This window comes from Globicephala melas, chromosome 17, assembly GCF_963455315.2.
Source record: "Globicephala melas chromosome 17, mGloMel1.2, whole genome shotgun sequence".
NCBI lineage: Eukaryota > Metazoa > Chordata > Mammalia > Artiodactyla > Delphinidae > Globicephala > Globicephala melas.
In genome coordinates, this window is record NC_083330.1 from 7,589,847 (window position 1) to 7,606,892 (window position 17,046).

Genomic DNA, 17,046 nt, shown 5'->3' on the forward strand with positions numbered 1-17,046 from the left:
GGATGTCATGTTTTAACACATCTTGTCTAGCCCCTGAGTCTCATGGGCCAGCTTGGCTTTGTCCTATTTCTCCCTGGCTAGGCTCTCTGGGGCATGTTCCTAGCCCTTCCCATCCTTGAGCACCTGCAGTTCCACCCCGGGAAGCTGGAGGTCTCTGCTCCTCCACGGGCCACTGTAGACGCCCTGCTCCAATCGCCCAAGAGGTGGTGTCATCAGTGGCCACGATCTCTGCCACTGGACAGGCTGCAGATGTTGCTTGCAGGGGACCCGTCTGCACTACAAACCTGCTCTTGCTTGTAACCAGCCTTGTAGCCTCAGACACCAGCCCACATGGCAAGCCCTTCACTCACCTAGTCTCTCTTTCATTCTCATTCCAACCTTCTCCCTTCTCCATCTGATCTTTTTTCCTTCCCTTATTTTTCCTCCCTCCCAGTCCCTTCCAGTGTCCTCGGAAACCCTGATTGCTCTCACGGCTTTGTCCTGTTTTTATCCTCCAAACCTAACTCACTGTAAATCACCTACCCTGAATCTCTAGTCATGGCAGGGCTGGCCCTCCTTCTCTTCTCTGCAGCTGAGGCCACTGCTCCAGGCTCAGCATTCTCCATCCTCCCTCCCCGTAGGCTTCTTCCTCTCCTCCTGCAGACTTGCGAGAGCTCCTATACTTTGAGGAAGGGCGCTTTTGTCTTTGTTGCTCTATCCCTTTCCTTTCTTTCATCGCCGAATAAGGAAATACACAGTATCCACTGCTCCTGGTGTTTCATCACCGCTCCTAACTCGATTCCTTGTCACCGGGTGGCACACACCACAGCTCTGTGGTCACCAGTGACCTCCAAATTACCTCATCCGATGAAGGCACCATATTCCTGGATTAGAACACGACACTAAGGTCATTGTCCTTCCATCAAAATTTCCTCTTGCCTCCCATCACACTACATACTCTGGTTCTTTTCTTACCTTTTTATGACCACTCTGATAAGCAATAAAACATCAGTGCTCACAGCTAATGTTTCATGAGCACTTATTTTGCGTCAGGCAGAAGGTAATGTGCCTTATATACATCATTTCCTTTAACCCACAGAGTACTGACTCTGTGAGGGAGATGCAATTATTATCCCCACTTTACAGATAAGGAAACCGAGGCTTGTCGGTGTTCAGAGGTCAACAATGTGCTCATGATGACAAAGCTAGTAAGAGTTAGAGCTAAACTCAAACCATTTGCTGAATTCCAAACCGGGACAGCACACTGCTTCTATTCCACCTCTTGTTCCTCATTTCCTGATTTCACCTTAAATATGAGACTTTCCTAGGACTTTCTGTTCTGGACTACCTGCTCCCTGTCTATAGACATTTACTTTTACAAAGCAGTGTTCTTTCATGGAGTGAACACTCTCTTTTATTCATTTATTCTTAACTTCTTTATTATGGAACGGTTAAACACACAGAGAGGTAGAGAGAACTGTGTAGTGACCCCCTCCCCTGCCCCCAGGCACCATCACCCAAGTCCAACAGTCATCCACGTACAGCCATGCTTGTTTCATCTGTACCCTGCCATTCCTCATGCCCCACCACTGGATTATTTTGAAGCAAATCTCAGAATCATATCAGTTCATCTGTAAAGATTCCAGTATATATTTTTTTAATATAAGGACCCTTTAAAAAAAGCCTTAACCACAAAAACATTAATATGTCTAAAAATGAAAAAGAATCCCTTAACATCAGCGAATATCCAATCAGGTCATATTTCCTCAGTTGTCTCATAAATGTTTTAAAGAGTTGCTTTGTTCAGATCAGGATCCAAACAAGGTCCACACATTGTACTCTTTAAATCCCCCTTAATCATTTGATTCCCCTTTTTTATTCCGCTGCACCACCTCGCCCCCGAAGTTTATTTGTAGAAAACACCAGCTCATTGGTGCTCAAAATCCACATTCTGGATTTTGCTGATCACATGCCCTTGGGGTTGTTTATCACGTTGGTCCCCTCCGCCCACCCAAATTTCCAGTAAACTGTAGTCAGATCTAGAGGTGTGAGCTGATTCAAATCCATTTTTTTGGCAAGATGATTTCAAAGGGGAAATGATATAGCTCCATCAGGAATCTCATTTATCTAGATGGCTTCCAAGTCTGTGTCCAGCTTCATCCCTTTATCTCCAGCTAACTGGTATTTGGCCATCATCTCAAAATCAGCACATCTAAAAACAAATTTATCTTCTCCCGCACAGGCTTTGCCTCTCGACGCGGTCTCTGTTTCGGCCATTTCTATTGTCCTTTTAAATGGCTTGGCTCCTAGTCTCAGGGCCGCCCTCCACTTTCCCTTGGCTTCCATATTCAGTCACAAAGACCCTCCAGTTCTCTCTCTATAGAGTGTTAGCATCCTTGCCCCTTGATTCTCACACCCATTGCCCTCATAAAGGCTTTAAACATATTGCAATACCCTCCCCCCACTGGTCTCTCTTTTCCCCAGTTCCGCTTTGTAAACTGCCACTGGACCAAGGTCATACCTGACATCTTCTTTTAGTGTTGAATATTGGAGAGTCAAACAAACAATGACTCAAGCAGTGGAATAAGGCAAAGCTTCTTTCTGAGGATAATCCTGGATTTGTCTCAAGGGACACCTATGGCCCTCGGGGGAAGGCAAGCTTTTTCGGCTTTCCTGGTAGGGTGTTCACACTTGCGTTTGTCTGGTCCCAAAACATGTGCCTGGCCGTCAACCAGTAATACAGATTGCCAGCCACTTACGCTCTGCCCTCATGTAAACCCGCCCTCTGGCTCTAATTACAAGCCAAACACACAAACACCCAACAACACAAAGAACTCCCAGCTGGGAGAGGGAACATTCAGGGAAAATTCTCTAGTAGACATGGTATCTATCCACCCTTCCAAGAACTTTGTGAGGTAAGTCAGTGACCCTCTGCATCCTGGGTGACTTTCAACCAAGACGCTCTTGAACATGACCCTGCTGACACGGCTTCTGCCAGGGGACACAACTTACTACCTTCCATGAGAATTCCCATGTGACACTTTCTTGTAAAATTCGGCAGAAAGAACTGGTTTTCAGAGAGCTGGTATGACATCCTTCTATCCATAGGAAAAGCTATGGATTTATACTTTCACTTTTTACCCTGGCCATCAGGAGGCTCAGATATTGTACAGTTGCAAAGCTTAATAACCGGTTAATTTTTTTGGTTAGGAATTTTATATTTTCTCCGAGGTCTTGAGTTCAGATTCTATTTCTACTTTAATAATTTTGTGCTGTTAATTATCTTATAAGCTTCTTAAAATGCATTTTGAGATGAGTCCGTGTGTACCTTAAGTAAATAAAATGCTACTACATTCCTCCACCCAGGCAAAGGTCAATTGATTTACCTCATACGACTCCAAGTTTGCTTATTCTGTGCCTTCTGATTGGAATGCTGCCCCATCCTACTGTCCCACCAGCATCCCCCTCTCCCCAAAGCCCACCCACCCCAGATAGCTCAGTTCAAATGTCCTCTCCTCCCCCATGAACCGTCCTGACTGCTGCAGCCTAGAGCAAGCTTTCCTTCCTCTGAGAGCCTTTCGTGTTGTTTGTACACTACTCATTTACTACTTCCCATGCACTCTCTTTTATTGTTAGTTTTATAAACATTTTTTTAAAATTTGAAGGCAACTTGTGCACACAGTGGAAAATTCAAACAGTACAAGACAGTTGCACAGGAAAAAGGTATTTGCCATCCACAGTTGCCTCAGAGACAACGGCTATTGCTAGTCCTTTGTGTATCATTCCAGACACACCTATGAATTTATAAACACACACATGAATGTACATATATGCACACATATAGGTACATATATGTATATATGTGTGCACTTATAAATCCTTCTGTGCTTTTTTCTGCGGCTGTGAACATACCGTATACACTCTTCTGCATCTAGACTCTTTCATTCTGGTGACGCCACATGGCTTGAGGGATCTTAGTTCCCTGACCAGGGATCGAACCCTCGGCCCCTGCAGTGGAAGTGCAGAGTCTTAACCACTGGACGGCCAGGGAGGTCCCTAGACTTTTTTTTTTCATACAACAATATAGCTTGGAGATTATAGCACATCAGTACATACATATCTACCTCATTCTTTCTAATACCTGTGCAGCTTCTATAGTAAAGATAAACCCTAATTTATTTGATTAGTTACGCCATCATGGCCCATACCTCTCTGATTAAATGTACTCTTTCGGAGGGCAATGGAAGGGACATGACCACATTAGTATAGTCCTCCACAGATCCAGAGTATGGTACCTTCCACACAGGAAAAGCTTAATAAATAACTGATTGTCAACTTTTATCAGTAAATAGTCAAGCAGAAAGTAATTCTACTTTATACAAATGTTTAAGGAGTAACTTGGGAAAGTCTTATAGCACTGGCCACTCAAACCACATCCATCTTTCACTGGCATTTGCCATGGTTTAGGCTTGACCTTGACATATACTAGGTCTCAGCTGATGAAGATGGGGCTGAGGGGGCCTGAGCCTGTGGCGGGGCTTCCAGGGAGGCACTGGATCCTGCCAAGGCCCCACGTCCAGAGTCAGGAGCAGGGAATCTGCAGGACCAAGAGAAGCACCCCAAGGAGAGAGCGCGGCAGTGCACTTGGGAGCCAGTCTCTGTTCTGCTCATGGCGGGTGAGGCCTTCACCAGGCAGTGGGTGAAGGAACTGGCTTGAAGCGCTCTCAGGCAAGGAGGAGTTACAAAGTGCCAGGACCTCCGCTGGAGGGGTCTTTGTCTTAAAAAAAGATGAGGCTACGCCCATCTTCGTAGATGCGTTATGCATAACAGCTACAAGGTGGAAACAGTCCAAGTTTCCGTCGACAGAGGAAAGGATAAAGAAAGTGTGTCTAACATGCACCCCAATGTTCACTGCAGCACTGTTTACAATAGCCAGGTCATGGAAGCAACCTAGATGCCCATTGACAGGTGAATGGATAAAGAAGATGTGGCACATATATACAATGGAATATTACTCAGCCATAAAAAGGAACGCAGTTGGGTCATTTGTAGAGATGTGGATGAATCTAGAGACTGTCATGCGGAGTGAAGCAAGTCAGAAAGAGAAAAACAAATATCGTATATTAACGCATATATATGGAACCTAGAAAGATGGTACAGATGAACCGGTTTGCAGGGCAGAAATAGAGACACAGATGTAGAGAACAAACGTATGGACACCAAGGGGGGAATGGCAGGGCGGGGGCGGCAGTGGTGGGATGAATTGGGAGATTGGGATTGACATGTATACACTAATATGTATAAAATAGACAACTAATAAGAACCTGCTGTATAAAAAAATAAAATAAAAATTTAAAAAAGTGTGTCTATATATACAATGCAATGTTATTCAGTCTTAAAAAGCAAGGAAATTCTAACACAAGCTACAACATGGATGAACTTTGCAAACATTGTGCTAAGTGAAGTAAGCCAGACACAAAAGGACAGATATAAGTCCACTTACATGAGGCACCTGGACTTGGCCAGTTGATGGGGACAGAGGGTGGAATGGAAGTTACCAGGAAGGGGAGAATGGGGAGTTAATGTTTAGTGGGGACAGAGTTTCTGTTTGGGGTGATGAAAAGGTTCTAGAGATGGATGGAGCTGATAGCTGCATAACATTGTGAATGTACTTAATGCCCCTGGCTTGCACACTTAAAACTGGTTCAAATGATATGATATATATTTTACCACTATTTATAAAAGATATGAGGCAAGGGAAATGTATATTATTGTAGAACGTGGTATTGCTTCCCCAACGTAGTCATTTTTGTTCCGGTGCCTTGATCTGTACCCGCTCTGAGCTCACGTGGACTATCTGACCCTTGGTGAGAGAGGTCTGCTAATATTACATTTTCTTTTCCTGAGAGAGGCAATAAAGAAGTAGGCTGGGGCTTCCCTGGTGGCGTAGTGGTTGAGAGTCCGCCTGCCGTTGCAGGGGACACGGGTTCGTGCCCCGGTCCGGGAAGATCCCACATGCCGCGGAGCGGCTGGGCCCGTGAGCCACGGCCGCTGAGCCTGCGCGTCCGGAGCCTGTGCTCCGCAACGGAAGAGGCCACAACAGTGAGAGGCCCGCGTACTGCAAAAAAAAAAAAAAAAAAAGAAGTAGACTGTTGGTGAAACACATGTAGCCATACTTCTGTGACTTTCAACCCAGGTGACTCAGGAGTGACTCAAGGGCAGTGGCTTGTGAGGGCCCTACAACAGCCCTGGGAGGACAGGGACCCGGTGGGTGGTGTGCAGCCTTGGGTCCACTCAGCTCCTGCCATTTCGATCCCAGGAAGCTCTGCCTGGGAACTGAAGTCAGTATGTGGAATGACATCCAGAGAAACTGCTGAGAGGGGCACTTAGGAGACGGTTAACATAGAGTCTTGCTAGCTTTCTAAATGAAAAGCCCCAGTACAGCAACTCCGTCACATTAGAAACATATTAACAAGTAATTACTTTGGAGGAAGTTAACTCTGTTAAATTACAAATTAAGATAAAATTAAGAATGTTTCTCCTTTCAGATTCAAGTACACAGAATTTTTTTTTTTTTTTAATGATTCCTGCCTTTCTGTATCCGGCCATCCTAGTACCTTAAATGCAACACTCATTCCGTAAACAGTTGTCACGTGCCTCCTCTGTGTCAGGCACTGTACTAGGTGCTGGTCCTGAACCAACCTCTCACGAATCTGAGGGCTGTACTGGATGGGCGGGTTCACATGACTACCGTATTTCTCTGTGGAGCAGTGAGCAGAGAGTAGCTTGTGTTTCCACCCAGGAGAAGGCATTCGTCATAATTGGTTGCATCATTCTCAAGTCCGTCTTATCCAGAGCTGCAGCCTAAAGAAGATCTTGTAAAAATCAGGGTGCAGACTTGTCTGTCAAATGTGACTTTTCTCCCTTTAGAGCAGAGGAGAGTGTACACAATTGGATGTAAAGGAGTTCAGTTCGCAGCAGATCATGACAAAGGCAAGGCATCTTTTCGCAGTTGTTGGATTTCTCTTTGGGGTTGAGAAGACCTGGGTTTGGATCCCACCTTTGTCATTCACAGCAGGGCAACCTCTCAAGCCTCAGATTCCTCATCTGTAAAAGAGGGTTATATGTGCATGATCTGCAAAACCCAAATCTAATATTTTTTCTACTGTGAATATTCTGACCAAGGAGGAAAAGGGCTGGAGTACCACATGCTAGCAATAGTTTTTGGCAAATACCTAAACCAGAGTTAAATGTGGGAGTATCATGAGGTCTGACACATGGGTTATGGAATTAGGTAACCTTAAATTATGACCTGTTCTCATTTTACATATCAAAGCACAACTCTGAGTTTGACATAGTTCAGCCTAGAATTGTCCAAGAACTTGCAATGATAATATTATGTCCCCCTGTATGACACTGACACTGCTGAGATCACCATAACAGAAACAGAACCCAAGGCCTTGGCCTGGTTAACACTGGAATCCAACCACATGAGCCAACCAGCCACCCAGGGACTTAAGGGAATAAAGGGAAGAAGAGACATACTTAGTTATTTCTTTGTTTTTGTTAACATATTTATTTCCCCAAAGAGGATTTGAGATGGCCAGAAATCTCTGCATATCATATTATAATATAATCATATACAGCTCATGTCCCATATTTAAACAAAGGACCCGTGACTGTGGCTACTTCATGACTCCAGGGAATAATGCAAGCTGATCTTACCTGGTCCCTGGGAACCCTGCTCGTTATGTGGCCTGGGTCTGTGTCTCCACAGACAACAACGACTAGTGAACCTCGAAATTCTCCATTCATACTCCTTTTCCCCAGGGTGGAACATCACGTAAGAAAGTTGCGTAACAAGTTGGTGCCTCTGCAGTCTCAGCTCAGGACTCAAGGACTCTCAGGACTCAGGGAGGGTTCTTTTACTTTCTTTTCACAGCTTCTTTCTTCCCCGTGGAGACTGTTCCAAAAGTTAAACCCTTGCCTCAGATCTCTTGGCCATTCATGAGCATTTCAATTTCAGTAGATGATTAACCACTGAATTAAGAAGAAAAACAGAAGCTATTATAAATGCATTTGCTTAACTTTCTGTCATCTCTCTCTACCCCAACCTACAAACTTATTGCCATTTTCACCAGCCTTTCTTTGATTAAAAAAAAACAGGTGTTGCTCTTCCCATCAACCGTCAGCTGGACGCTTGTTCCTCCCCGTAGCCCTTACTGTCCTATCCCAGCTCCTGTCTCTTACTCTAAAGTAATGCGTATCACCCTGATCTTTAAAGAAAACAAACAAACAAAAAAACTATTACTCTCTCTTTAATGTGAGTTCTCCTCTAGATACTACCCCATCTTTTTTTTTTTTTTTTTGCGGTACACAGGCCCCTCACTGTTGTGGCCTCTCCCGCTGTGGAACACAGTCTCCGGATGTGCAGGCTCAGCGGCCATGGCTCACGGGCCCAGCCGCTCCGCGGCATGTGGGATCTTCCCAGACCGGGGCACGAACCCGCGTCCCCTGCATCGGCTGGTGGACTCTCAACCACTGCGCCACCAGGGAAGCCCTACCCCATCTTTTCTTCATTTCATAACCAACCTTCTGAGAAAAGAGTCTGGAATCCACATCTTCTGCCTTCACTTCCTCAATGCCCATTCACTTTCTCTTCCCTCTGCGATTCAGCTTTTACCCTCAACGCTTGAAACTGGAAAGGTTAACAAAGACCAAGCCCCATGAACACTTTTTATTCCTTCCCTACCTGTTCTCTCTGTGACAATTGGCACTATTGCCCCTTCCCTTCTAGAAACTCTGCTTCCTTGATGTCTTACTCTTTCTTTCAGACAAATCTTCATATGTTTTCTCCAATGGCTTCTCTTTTGATGTCCCCCTTAAATATTTTTTCTGCCCATCTTGTAACATGTGTTTTACATGGATAAGTAATGGTCCCAGTGAATCACTCCACTGGGCTCCCTTGGCGTTGAGCCTGGGCTGCACCATGTGACTCGCTTCGGCCAGTGGAACGTCAGCAAACATGAAGTCAGCAGAGGCTCGATAAGGCTTGTGTAGTGGGGTTTGCCTTCTTGGAACACTCCTCAGGAACTTCCTTGTTTTCTGGATGACTAAGATGAAAGAAAAAAAAGAAAAAAGATGAAAGACCAAGTGAAGAGAGGGAGAGAGAGATAGAGAGAGAGAGAGAGAGAGAGAATGTCAACTACCCCAGGTTTTTCCAGCTGAGCCCAACTCCAGATAACCCATCACATAAATAATACCTTTTTGTTTTAAGCCACTAAGGTCTGGGGTGGTTTGATATACAATGATAAACAACCGAGAAAACCTGGTATTTTAAAGATTCCTGTTGTCATCCTGCTTTCCTCCAATGTTGCATATTTTCCCAAACATCCATTCCAATGGATTTAAGTACCATTCATACCTCGTAATTCTTACACCTACATTTCTAAACCAGATCAATCTTCTAAGTTCCCATCTCTTACTTAATGGACATCCCCGTTTAAATATTCCACAGAGCACCTCTAATTCACACACCAAAGCACTGTGTCGTTCTTCCACAAACTACGTTCCGCTTATTCCTTACCTTGGATAATGATGCATGTACTTACCAGTCACTCAAGGAGGGAACTTAGAAGTGAATCTTCATCTCCTCCCTTTCATCCACTCATCGACAATCAGTCATTCACCAAATCTTATCAAGTATGTCACCTAAATGTCTCTCACATTTATTGCTTTATCTCCATCACCTTGAATGCTGCCCTGGTCAAGGGCCTCATCACGTTATACTTTGACTATCACCAACGTCTACTCATTGCCTCCCTGCTCTGAGATTTGGCCAGGACATCCATATTTGTCCTGATCATTTTCCTGCTGACAATCACCTACGGAATAAGGGAAAGATTTCTTAATATGCTACTAAACCCTTTCTGACCTGGCCCTACTTTTATTTCCATTCTCATTTTCCGCCCTTTCCCTGTGTACGCTGTGCTCCGAGCCAAATTACTTGCAGCGCCGACACTAGCCATCTGCCCCATGGATGTCTCAGACAGTTTTCCTGCCTGGTGTACCTCCCCACCCCTGCCATCTGCAGAGTCCTTGAAGACTCAGATTAAATGTCATATCCTCTGTGAAGCCTCCCCTGCCTCTCTGGGCAGAAGCAAAATGAGGCGCCTCTTCTTCTGAGCAACCAGGTACCCAATAGTACCACGATTGTACACATTTTAATTGTACTGACAGGCTTAAATGTTTGTCACCCCTAATAGATTCAGAGAGCTCCTCCAGGGCAGGGGTGGCTTTATTTTTATTTTCATAGCACCCAGCACAGTGTGTGATGCACAGCAAGTGCTCAATAACTATTGAATGAATAAAACACTGTATTTCCCCACTTTTAATGTTTTGTAAAAATATCTTATAATTGTCTAAGTTAGCACCATGAATTCCATTTGTCAGTCTAGAAATAGAGATGAGAGAGTTTAGGTGTTGCTCGACATGACTTAGGATGAGTCTGGTGGTAAGTCACGGAAGTTGGAGCCAGTAACTGAGGGGAGAAGAAGCAAATGCTTCGTTCCAGGTGGGCGGCAGGGTCATGTTGGAACCACTGCCCCCATGGCCCCCAACAGTGCTCCTTCCAGACAGAGCGCCCCTTCCTCCACCACAGGGCGAAGTGGTCGTGCAGCGCTGCTTTGCCTGGAATGTCTTGAGTCTGAAAAATAATAAGAATACAAGATGTGGGTAATTTCTTTTATTTCTCCCCTTCTCTTGCCTCATGAGTGTCTCCTCTCTTCTCTCCCTGCTTCTCGTTTCCCACAGTCTGCCCCATCACAGAGATCTTTCAAAGTAAGGATCTGATGTGTGACTCTCTTGCTGAACTCTTCAATGAGCCCCCAGCACCTTTGGGGCGCAGTCAAGACGTCTCCTTGGCCCTGTCTACTTCTCCAGTCTCATCTACTACCTCCCCACCCTGCCACTTGTGCGAGGGCTCTGGGCCACCTGGGGATGCCAAAGGACAAGGTATAGCCATTGCCCCCAAGTAGCTCACAACCCAGTGAGAAGACAAGACAGGAATGAATGAATGAATGATTTATTTATTTAGGCCGTGCTGCGCAGCATGTGGGATCATAGTTCCCCGACCAGGGATCAAACCCACGCCCCCTGCATTTGAAGCACGGAGTCTTAATTACTGGCAGGGAAGTCCCAGGAATGAATTATAATTTAATGTAAACCAGTATTGATGGAGATGGGTGAACGAGAGGACAGCCAACCCACCCTGGGGGGTCAGTCAGAGAAGACTGAGCAGGAACCGCCCTCCGTGTTCCACTCAGTATGGAACCACTTGCAATGACCCGTGCTCACTAGGCTTTGAAACAACTGGACCTCATGGTCATCTGTCCTGCTCTCTTTGTTCTGAGGAAATCCTCAAGCCTCCCTTCTTCTAGGAAGGCTGCTCTGCTGTCCCGGCAGCAAGAATCACTCCCTTCTTTATGCTGCCACCAAGCACGAGCTCCGTGTGAACAGGGAGCTAACTGTGTCCTCCGAGGCTAAGAGAGAGTTAGCCATATAGTAGGCATTCAATCAATGTTTGCTAAAACTTAGCTAACCATGCTGTCTTTGGGAGCCAGCAGTGGCCTGATCGTAGCCCTAGTGACTTTCTTTTCACCTGATATCTTCACCTTTCCAGTCTGGACAGTTGCCTGCAAAGGCAGTAGCAACCGGGTCCATTACCAGTGGAATATGGAGGCTGAACTTCCATATCCAGCCAGATTCTTTCCCCCATGAAAACATCACCCAGGAAGGTTATGCTGTCCTTCCAGTGATGCAGGAAATGCTTTTCAGATTTCTCTTTTTGGTGCTTTCTTCAGCATTTATAGCCCTCTGAATAACTATAGTTTTATTTTTCTCTATCTTTTCTTTCTTTTTCTTAATTTTATGGATTAAAAATACTTTACTCAGAATTTATTACAAGTCAAATTTTTAAAACTTTGTGAATAGCTATCATGTATACTATTTAAATTCTATATATTTTCAATGACAGTCCATCTTCATCATTTAAAGGCAAAATATACTGTCTGGAGCTTGCCAAAATCATTTGGACACAAATTTGGTAAACGATAAAGTAGAATAATATAGTTTTTAGTGGAAAAAAAGAAATTGGGCACTAAAGAGAGTTATTTTCTATGACTTGCAAATTGGTTCTGAACACAGTTTCAAAAGATGAGTTCCAAAAATGCATCAAGTAAGTCCTCAACACTGGAATTAGTGTAATTGATTTGTGTAAGCTGATTTTAATGATTTGGAAGAGCAGATAGGGAAAAGCAGATAGTTTTAAACTGAGGGTGTTCTGAAGTTTGGGTATTAGAGGTTGATACATTATGACTATGTTTCCAAACAGAGACAAATATTTATTTGTCTAAGCAGTAATGCAGCCAAATTACAGGTCAGTTAGCGTTAGTCTGAGTTCTTAGAGGAAACTGTTTTCATTCATTTCATGGGGCCTAGAAAACCTTTTTTGTAACAGGCCAAGTTGTCTCTGGAATTTTTCTCAACAGCTTTCTGGGGGCACCCACTTCTAGGCCCACCTCCAGGCCCCTTGTACGTTTCCACTGCCCTCTGGCTACAATGAACTCAAGCCTGTCCTATTCCCCAAGGGCTCAGACTCCAAAGTTACCATTTTCTCTCAGCACTAAATCAAAACTACCAACTGATTAGGCTGTACACTCCAAGAGGGCAGAAACATTGTTCTGTTTTGTTCATTACTGTATCTCCAGCACCTAGAACAAGGCCTGGAACTTCTTAGACACTCAATGTTGAATGAATGAATAAATCTCTAAATTTGTTAGTCCCAGCTACGTGTTGGGAGAAAAACAACCCATTGAACTAATTTACACTCATCTGTGAATGACCAGGAGTCCCTTATCTCTCCCTAAGGAATTTGCATACTCAAAGGGAAAGCTTGTGAATTCAAATTATTCTCAATGGGAAAACTTCAATAGTGAAGCAAATGGAGAGAAAACATTCGAGGCTAAAGGGTAGGGAGGGGGGAGGGGCAGGGGGAGGGGAGTTATGACTCCAGCAGGCCAGAGCCGCCTAGGAGTTTGCCCCTGAGGCCTTCCGCTTTCCAAGGCCCCTCTAGCTCTGCACCGTTACCACTTTTGAAAGCTTAGAGACTCCTCCATCCTGTCGGACCCGTGATGGGACGAGGAGGGAGATTAAACCAGGGAGGGGCTGCAGGGCTGTTGGTTTCCACCTTGAGCTTTGGCTGTACTATTTTACCATTTCTCATATGTTTCAAAGGGAGGTGTCCTCACTTTCTAGTTAAACAGACAAGGGCACAGGGGGACCTCCTCAGACTCAATACTATTTGTTAATTAAAGGTTAACTAATATATTTTCACTTTATGTAGATGTCATTTTTTTTTTTAAGCTCGTAAATTGACTTGAAATATATGCACATCTGACAATGAGCGGGGTATATTGTAAAGGATAGAGATAATCCCTTTTATGCCACTTTTATGGGCTCTAATATGATCTGTTGCTAGTGATTTCTTTGCAGACATGTGTCCTGTCTTTAACCCCTATGCACCCAGCACACCCCAAAGCATCCCCAACGTGCTTTCACTGAGACACATAAACTTAATGGAAATGTAAACCTAACCTCGGAATTCTGATTCTTGGTTTATGAAATGGACTATAAAAAAGGTAGAAGTTGATTTTAGTGTTTCCTGTTTTCTTAACGTCAGAATTTTCTGTAGTGTCAACCTTCTTTCTGCTGTTTATTTGTAAATCCCTTGAATGAAACATTTACCTCTTTCAAAAGACCATTCAAATATATGATGAAAGAAAGCCCAAACCACGGCATTTCAATCAATGACAGTAAAATGTAACAAATATTTAGAAAATCATTGCTCATGTTAGGAAATAAATGTTTTAGTGATTAAGTCGAGGATAATCAAACTTAGGTATTGAAGAGTTGTAGTAGTAATATAACAAAATAGTTTTGATTAATCTTTGGTTCAACTAGAAGTATCGTGATAGTCTTAGCACTACAGGCGCTGAATGAGGAGAAATTATATTTTGCATAGTTTTGCAATTTTCTGAGTTTATTTTGGAGTCCAATAAGAGCAATTCGCTTTCCTCTGTATCTATTATAGGTCTATGTTTGGTTGATCTACGTTCCTTCCTTGATTTAAAAATAAACGTAATCTTTTACCTAATAAAATCACCTTAAAGTGTACAACAGTTGACGGTTTAAAAGAATTATAACTGCTTGGTATCTACACATAAAAGGTGCTTGATAAATGTTTGTTAGATCCAGTTCCTAAAAGGAAAATTGGTAAAAGAGAAATTTCTCCAGGTTTCATATTAATTTTGTACCGAGAAGGGAAATAGAATAAGAGGCTTGGGTAATTGAGGCTAGGAGATCATACAAAAGTGCCATTTTGGCCAAAGAATGATTAAAACACTCTAGTCCTGACATGTTTAAAAATGGTCACACAACCTATTTCTTTGTTTCATAACCATCGCGCTCCCTCTCCCTTTTTTGGCATGGCAACAAATTCAACAAAATCAACGCCATCTAGTTAAACTTTTTGATTTAGTGGTGGGTCCGGCGGTCCTGTCAACGAGGAGGTTAAGACAAGCAACGTGGAGAGGCAGGAGAAATCTATCTGAAATGGAACGTGCCCATTCTAAATAATTTCAGGTGGGAAAATCGTTCCAAGTTGACGGATAATTGCAGAAAGGACGTCCCAACCCCTCGAGCCGGGGCCGTCCGTCCGCGCAGCCTCGGAAGCCCCTCGCCGCGGCCGGGAGGACCGCCGCCGGCCGGGCCGCCGCTTCCTGCCCGCGGGCGGCGCACCCGGACCCCGGGAAGATGCCGCTTGGGGAAACGTGGCACCGTCTCCAGCCCGCGTCCCGGGCGCTGCCGCGCGGCGGCCGAGCGCTCCAGCGAGCCGGGTCGGGAAGGCGGCGCGGCGGCCGCGCACCGGCCCGCGGGGAGAGCCGCCCGCAGCGCCGGCGCCCGCCCGGGGACGGGAAGTGGCGCCCCGCCCGCCCTCGCGGCCCGCGGCCCCGCAGCCCCGCGCCGCCCCCTTTCTCTCGGCCTCTCCCTCGGCCTCCACACCCGGGCCGAATTCTTGCATAAATTATGCCAGGCGCGCCTGACGTCAGGTGGCGGCGCGCGGGCGCGGGCGCGGCGAGGAGGGAGCCGGCGGCGGGCGCGCGCGGCCCCGCGGCCTCGGGCGCGCGCAGGCGTGTCGGGCGCGCGCAGGCGCTGGCGTGCTGGGGCCGCGGCGGCGGCGGCGGCGGCGGCGGCGGCGACGGCGGCGGCGGCGGCGGCGGCGGCGGCGGCGGCGGCGGCGGCGGCGCGGGGGTTGAGCCGTGGTAGTGCGGACGCGCTCGTGCTCGGGAACTATCGGATTAAACTTGAATCGAGTGCAATTACACAAAGGAGCGCCGCTGAGGAGGCGACCCGGGGACCCGGAGACCCTGAAACTCGCCAGAGCCGCGTTCGCCCCCGGCCAACTCCGCGCCCGAGGACTCAACCCCCTGGCCGCGGCCGCCGAGCCAACTCCGGAGCCCGCTCTGCGTTTTGTTTCCCCCTCGGCACAGGGCAGCGGAGAAGCCCTCCCGCCCGCCCGACCCGGTAAGCGCGAGAGTTCGCCGGGCGCCCCCAGGAGGGGCGGCGGCGGCAGGAAATCGCTCCGGGCCGGGGCCGGGGCCGCGCGAGGAGTTGGGAGCGAGGAGTTGGGCGTGTGCGGGGCGAGGGGCTAGAGCGGGCGGGGGCCGGGGCCGGCGCTGGAGCGCAGCGCCGCCCGGGCCGTGTCGCCGGCGTCGCCGCCCGCGGGGCCCGAACCCGCGCCCGGAGCGCCGCCCGGCGACCCAACTTTTGCCTGCGTCCGCTGGGCCGGAGGCGGCGGCGGCGCGCGGTCCGGCCGAGGGTCACTTCCTCGCATGTAAATGGCTTTTTGTTGTGCTGCCGGCGTGGGGGGGGGACGGGGGACAGGAGGGAGCGTGTCTGCGCGCGGGGGAGCGCGAGCGCGTTTCCTCCCGCCGGCGCCGAGCACGAGTTGCCGGCTCCATTCGAAAGAAAAAGGAAGGAGGAAAAGTTGGGCTGCAACTCCAGTGCGAGTGGGCGATGGGCGCGCGGGCGCGGGGCGGCTGAGCAGCGGAGGCGGCGGCTCGGGGACGGCGGCGACCCCCGCCTCCAGCCCCCGCCCCCCGCCCCGGACCGACCACGCCGCGCTCGCCGGGAGCGGCGGCCGCACCGGCGCGAACAAAGTGCGTCCCTCCTGGCGCGGCGGCGCCGGCCCGCGCGGGGACGGCCACCGGGCGAGGTGGGTCGGCGGCGAGGAAAGTGCGCGGGGCGCCGCGTGGGGCGGGGGCGGCGCGAACACGCGGCGCGGGGGGCGTCCCGAGCCCGGCCCGTGCCGGCCGCGGGCGCGGAGTTGCGAGCCCGGAGCCGGGGGCTCCCGGGGCTCCCCGGCGGCTCCCAAGTGCGCGAGGAGGAGAAGAAAGGGAGCAGGGTCGGGGCGAGCGCGGGGAGGCGCGGCGCGGAGGGAACCCCACCTTGCCGAGCTGGCCGGGCCAACGGCGGCGGCGGCTGCATAATAGCGACTTTAAGCCCCCGGAGGCAGCTCAGCTCCCCCATCCCCGAGTCCTCCGGGGGTCAACGCCGAGGGGGGGTGTCACCAGGTGGCCCCCGGGGTGGCCCGGGTGCGCTCTGCCCCCGCCGAGATCCGCCGTTCGGGGCGTGAACGGCCGAGGTGGCTGGAGGCCAGGCGGTCAGCGGGCAGAGGAAGGAGGGCGGTGGGGGACGCGTTGTTTGTTTGGTTGGCACCGGGGGTGCGGGGGCGCGGGCACCCGGAGGGCTGCGGTGCGGGGCGGTCGCGTCGGCGCGGGGCGAACGCGGCCGGGGGGCGGGGGAGGGCGGCGGATCCCGGGCGCGGGGGGGCGGGGGGTCGGGAGGCTCCGGGGAAGGAGCCGCCGGCCCCGAGCAGCCATCATTACCGAGCCGCCTTTCTCCGGATGGCTGTGCCTCGAGGAGCCCCGCGCCGTGGGAGCGCACCCC

The 17,046-nt window shown here is 48.6% G+C and overlaps 1 protein-coding gene and 1 long non-coding RNA gene across 5 annotated transcripts in view; one reads left to right on the forward strand and one right to left on the reverse strand.

The window, feature by feature from the left end:
• Window positions 1-3,480: 3,480 nt before the first annotated feature.
• On the reverse strand, window positions 3,481-16,812 carry LOC132593731 (uncharacterized). 2 transcript variants are annotated; one of them, XR_009559510.1, is made up of 4 exons: window positions 16,545-16,812; window positions 8,732-10,684; window positions 7,705-8,019; window positions 3,481-7,086 (listed from the first exon to the last, which is right to left on the reverse strand). It is a non-coding gene; the product is annotated as an uncharacterized lncRNA (long non-coding RNA). The 2 variants fall into 2 exon arrangements; XR_009559509.1 differs by lacking the exon at window positions 16,545-16,812 and having other exon boundaries at window positions 8,732-12,885.
• Window positions 15,319-17,046, forward strand: part of CHD7 (chromodomain helicase DNA binding protein 7) — a 179,228-nt gene continuing 177,500 nt past the window's right edge. For 2 of the 3 annotated variants that reach the window (XM_030859684.3, XM_060287189.2), the window contains exon 1: window positions 15,320-15,621. The gene's annotated coding sequence lies outside the window, so the exon portion shown is untranslated. Of the gene's footprint in view, window positions 15,622-17,046 lie in introns of all 3 variants that reach the window. The other variant, XM_030859681.2, reaches the window with a different exon arrangement.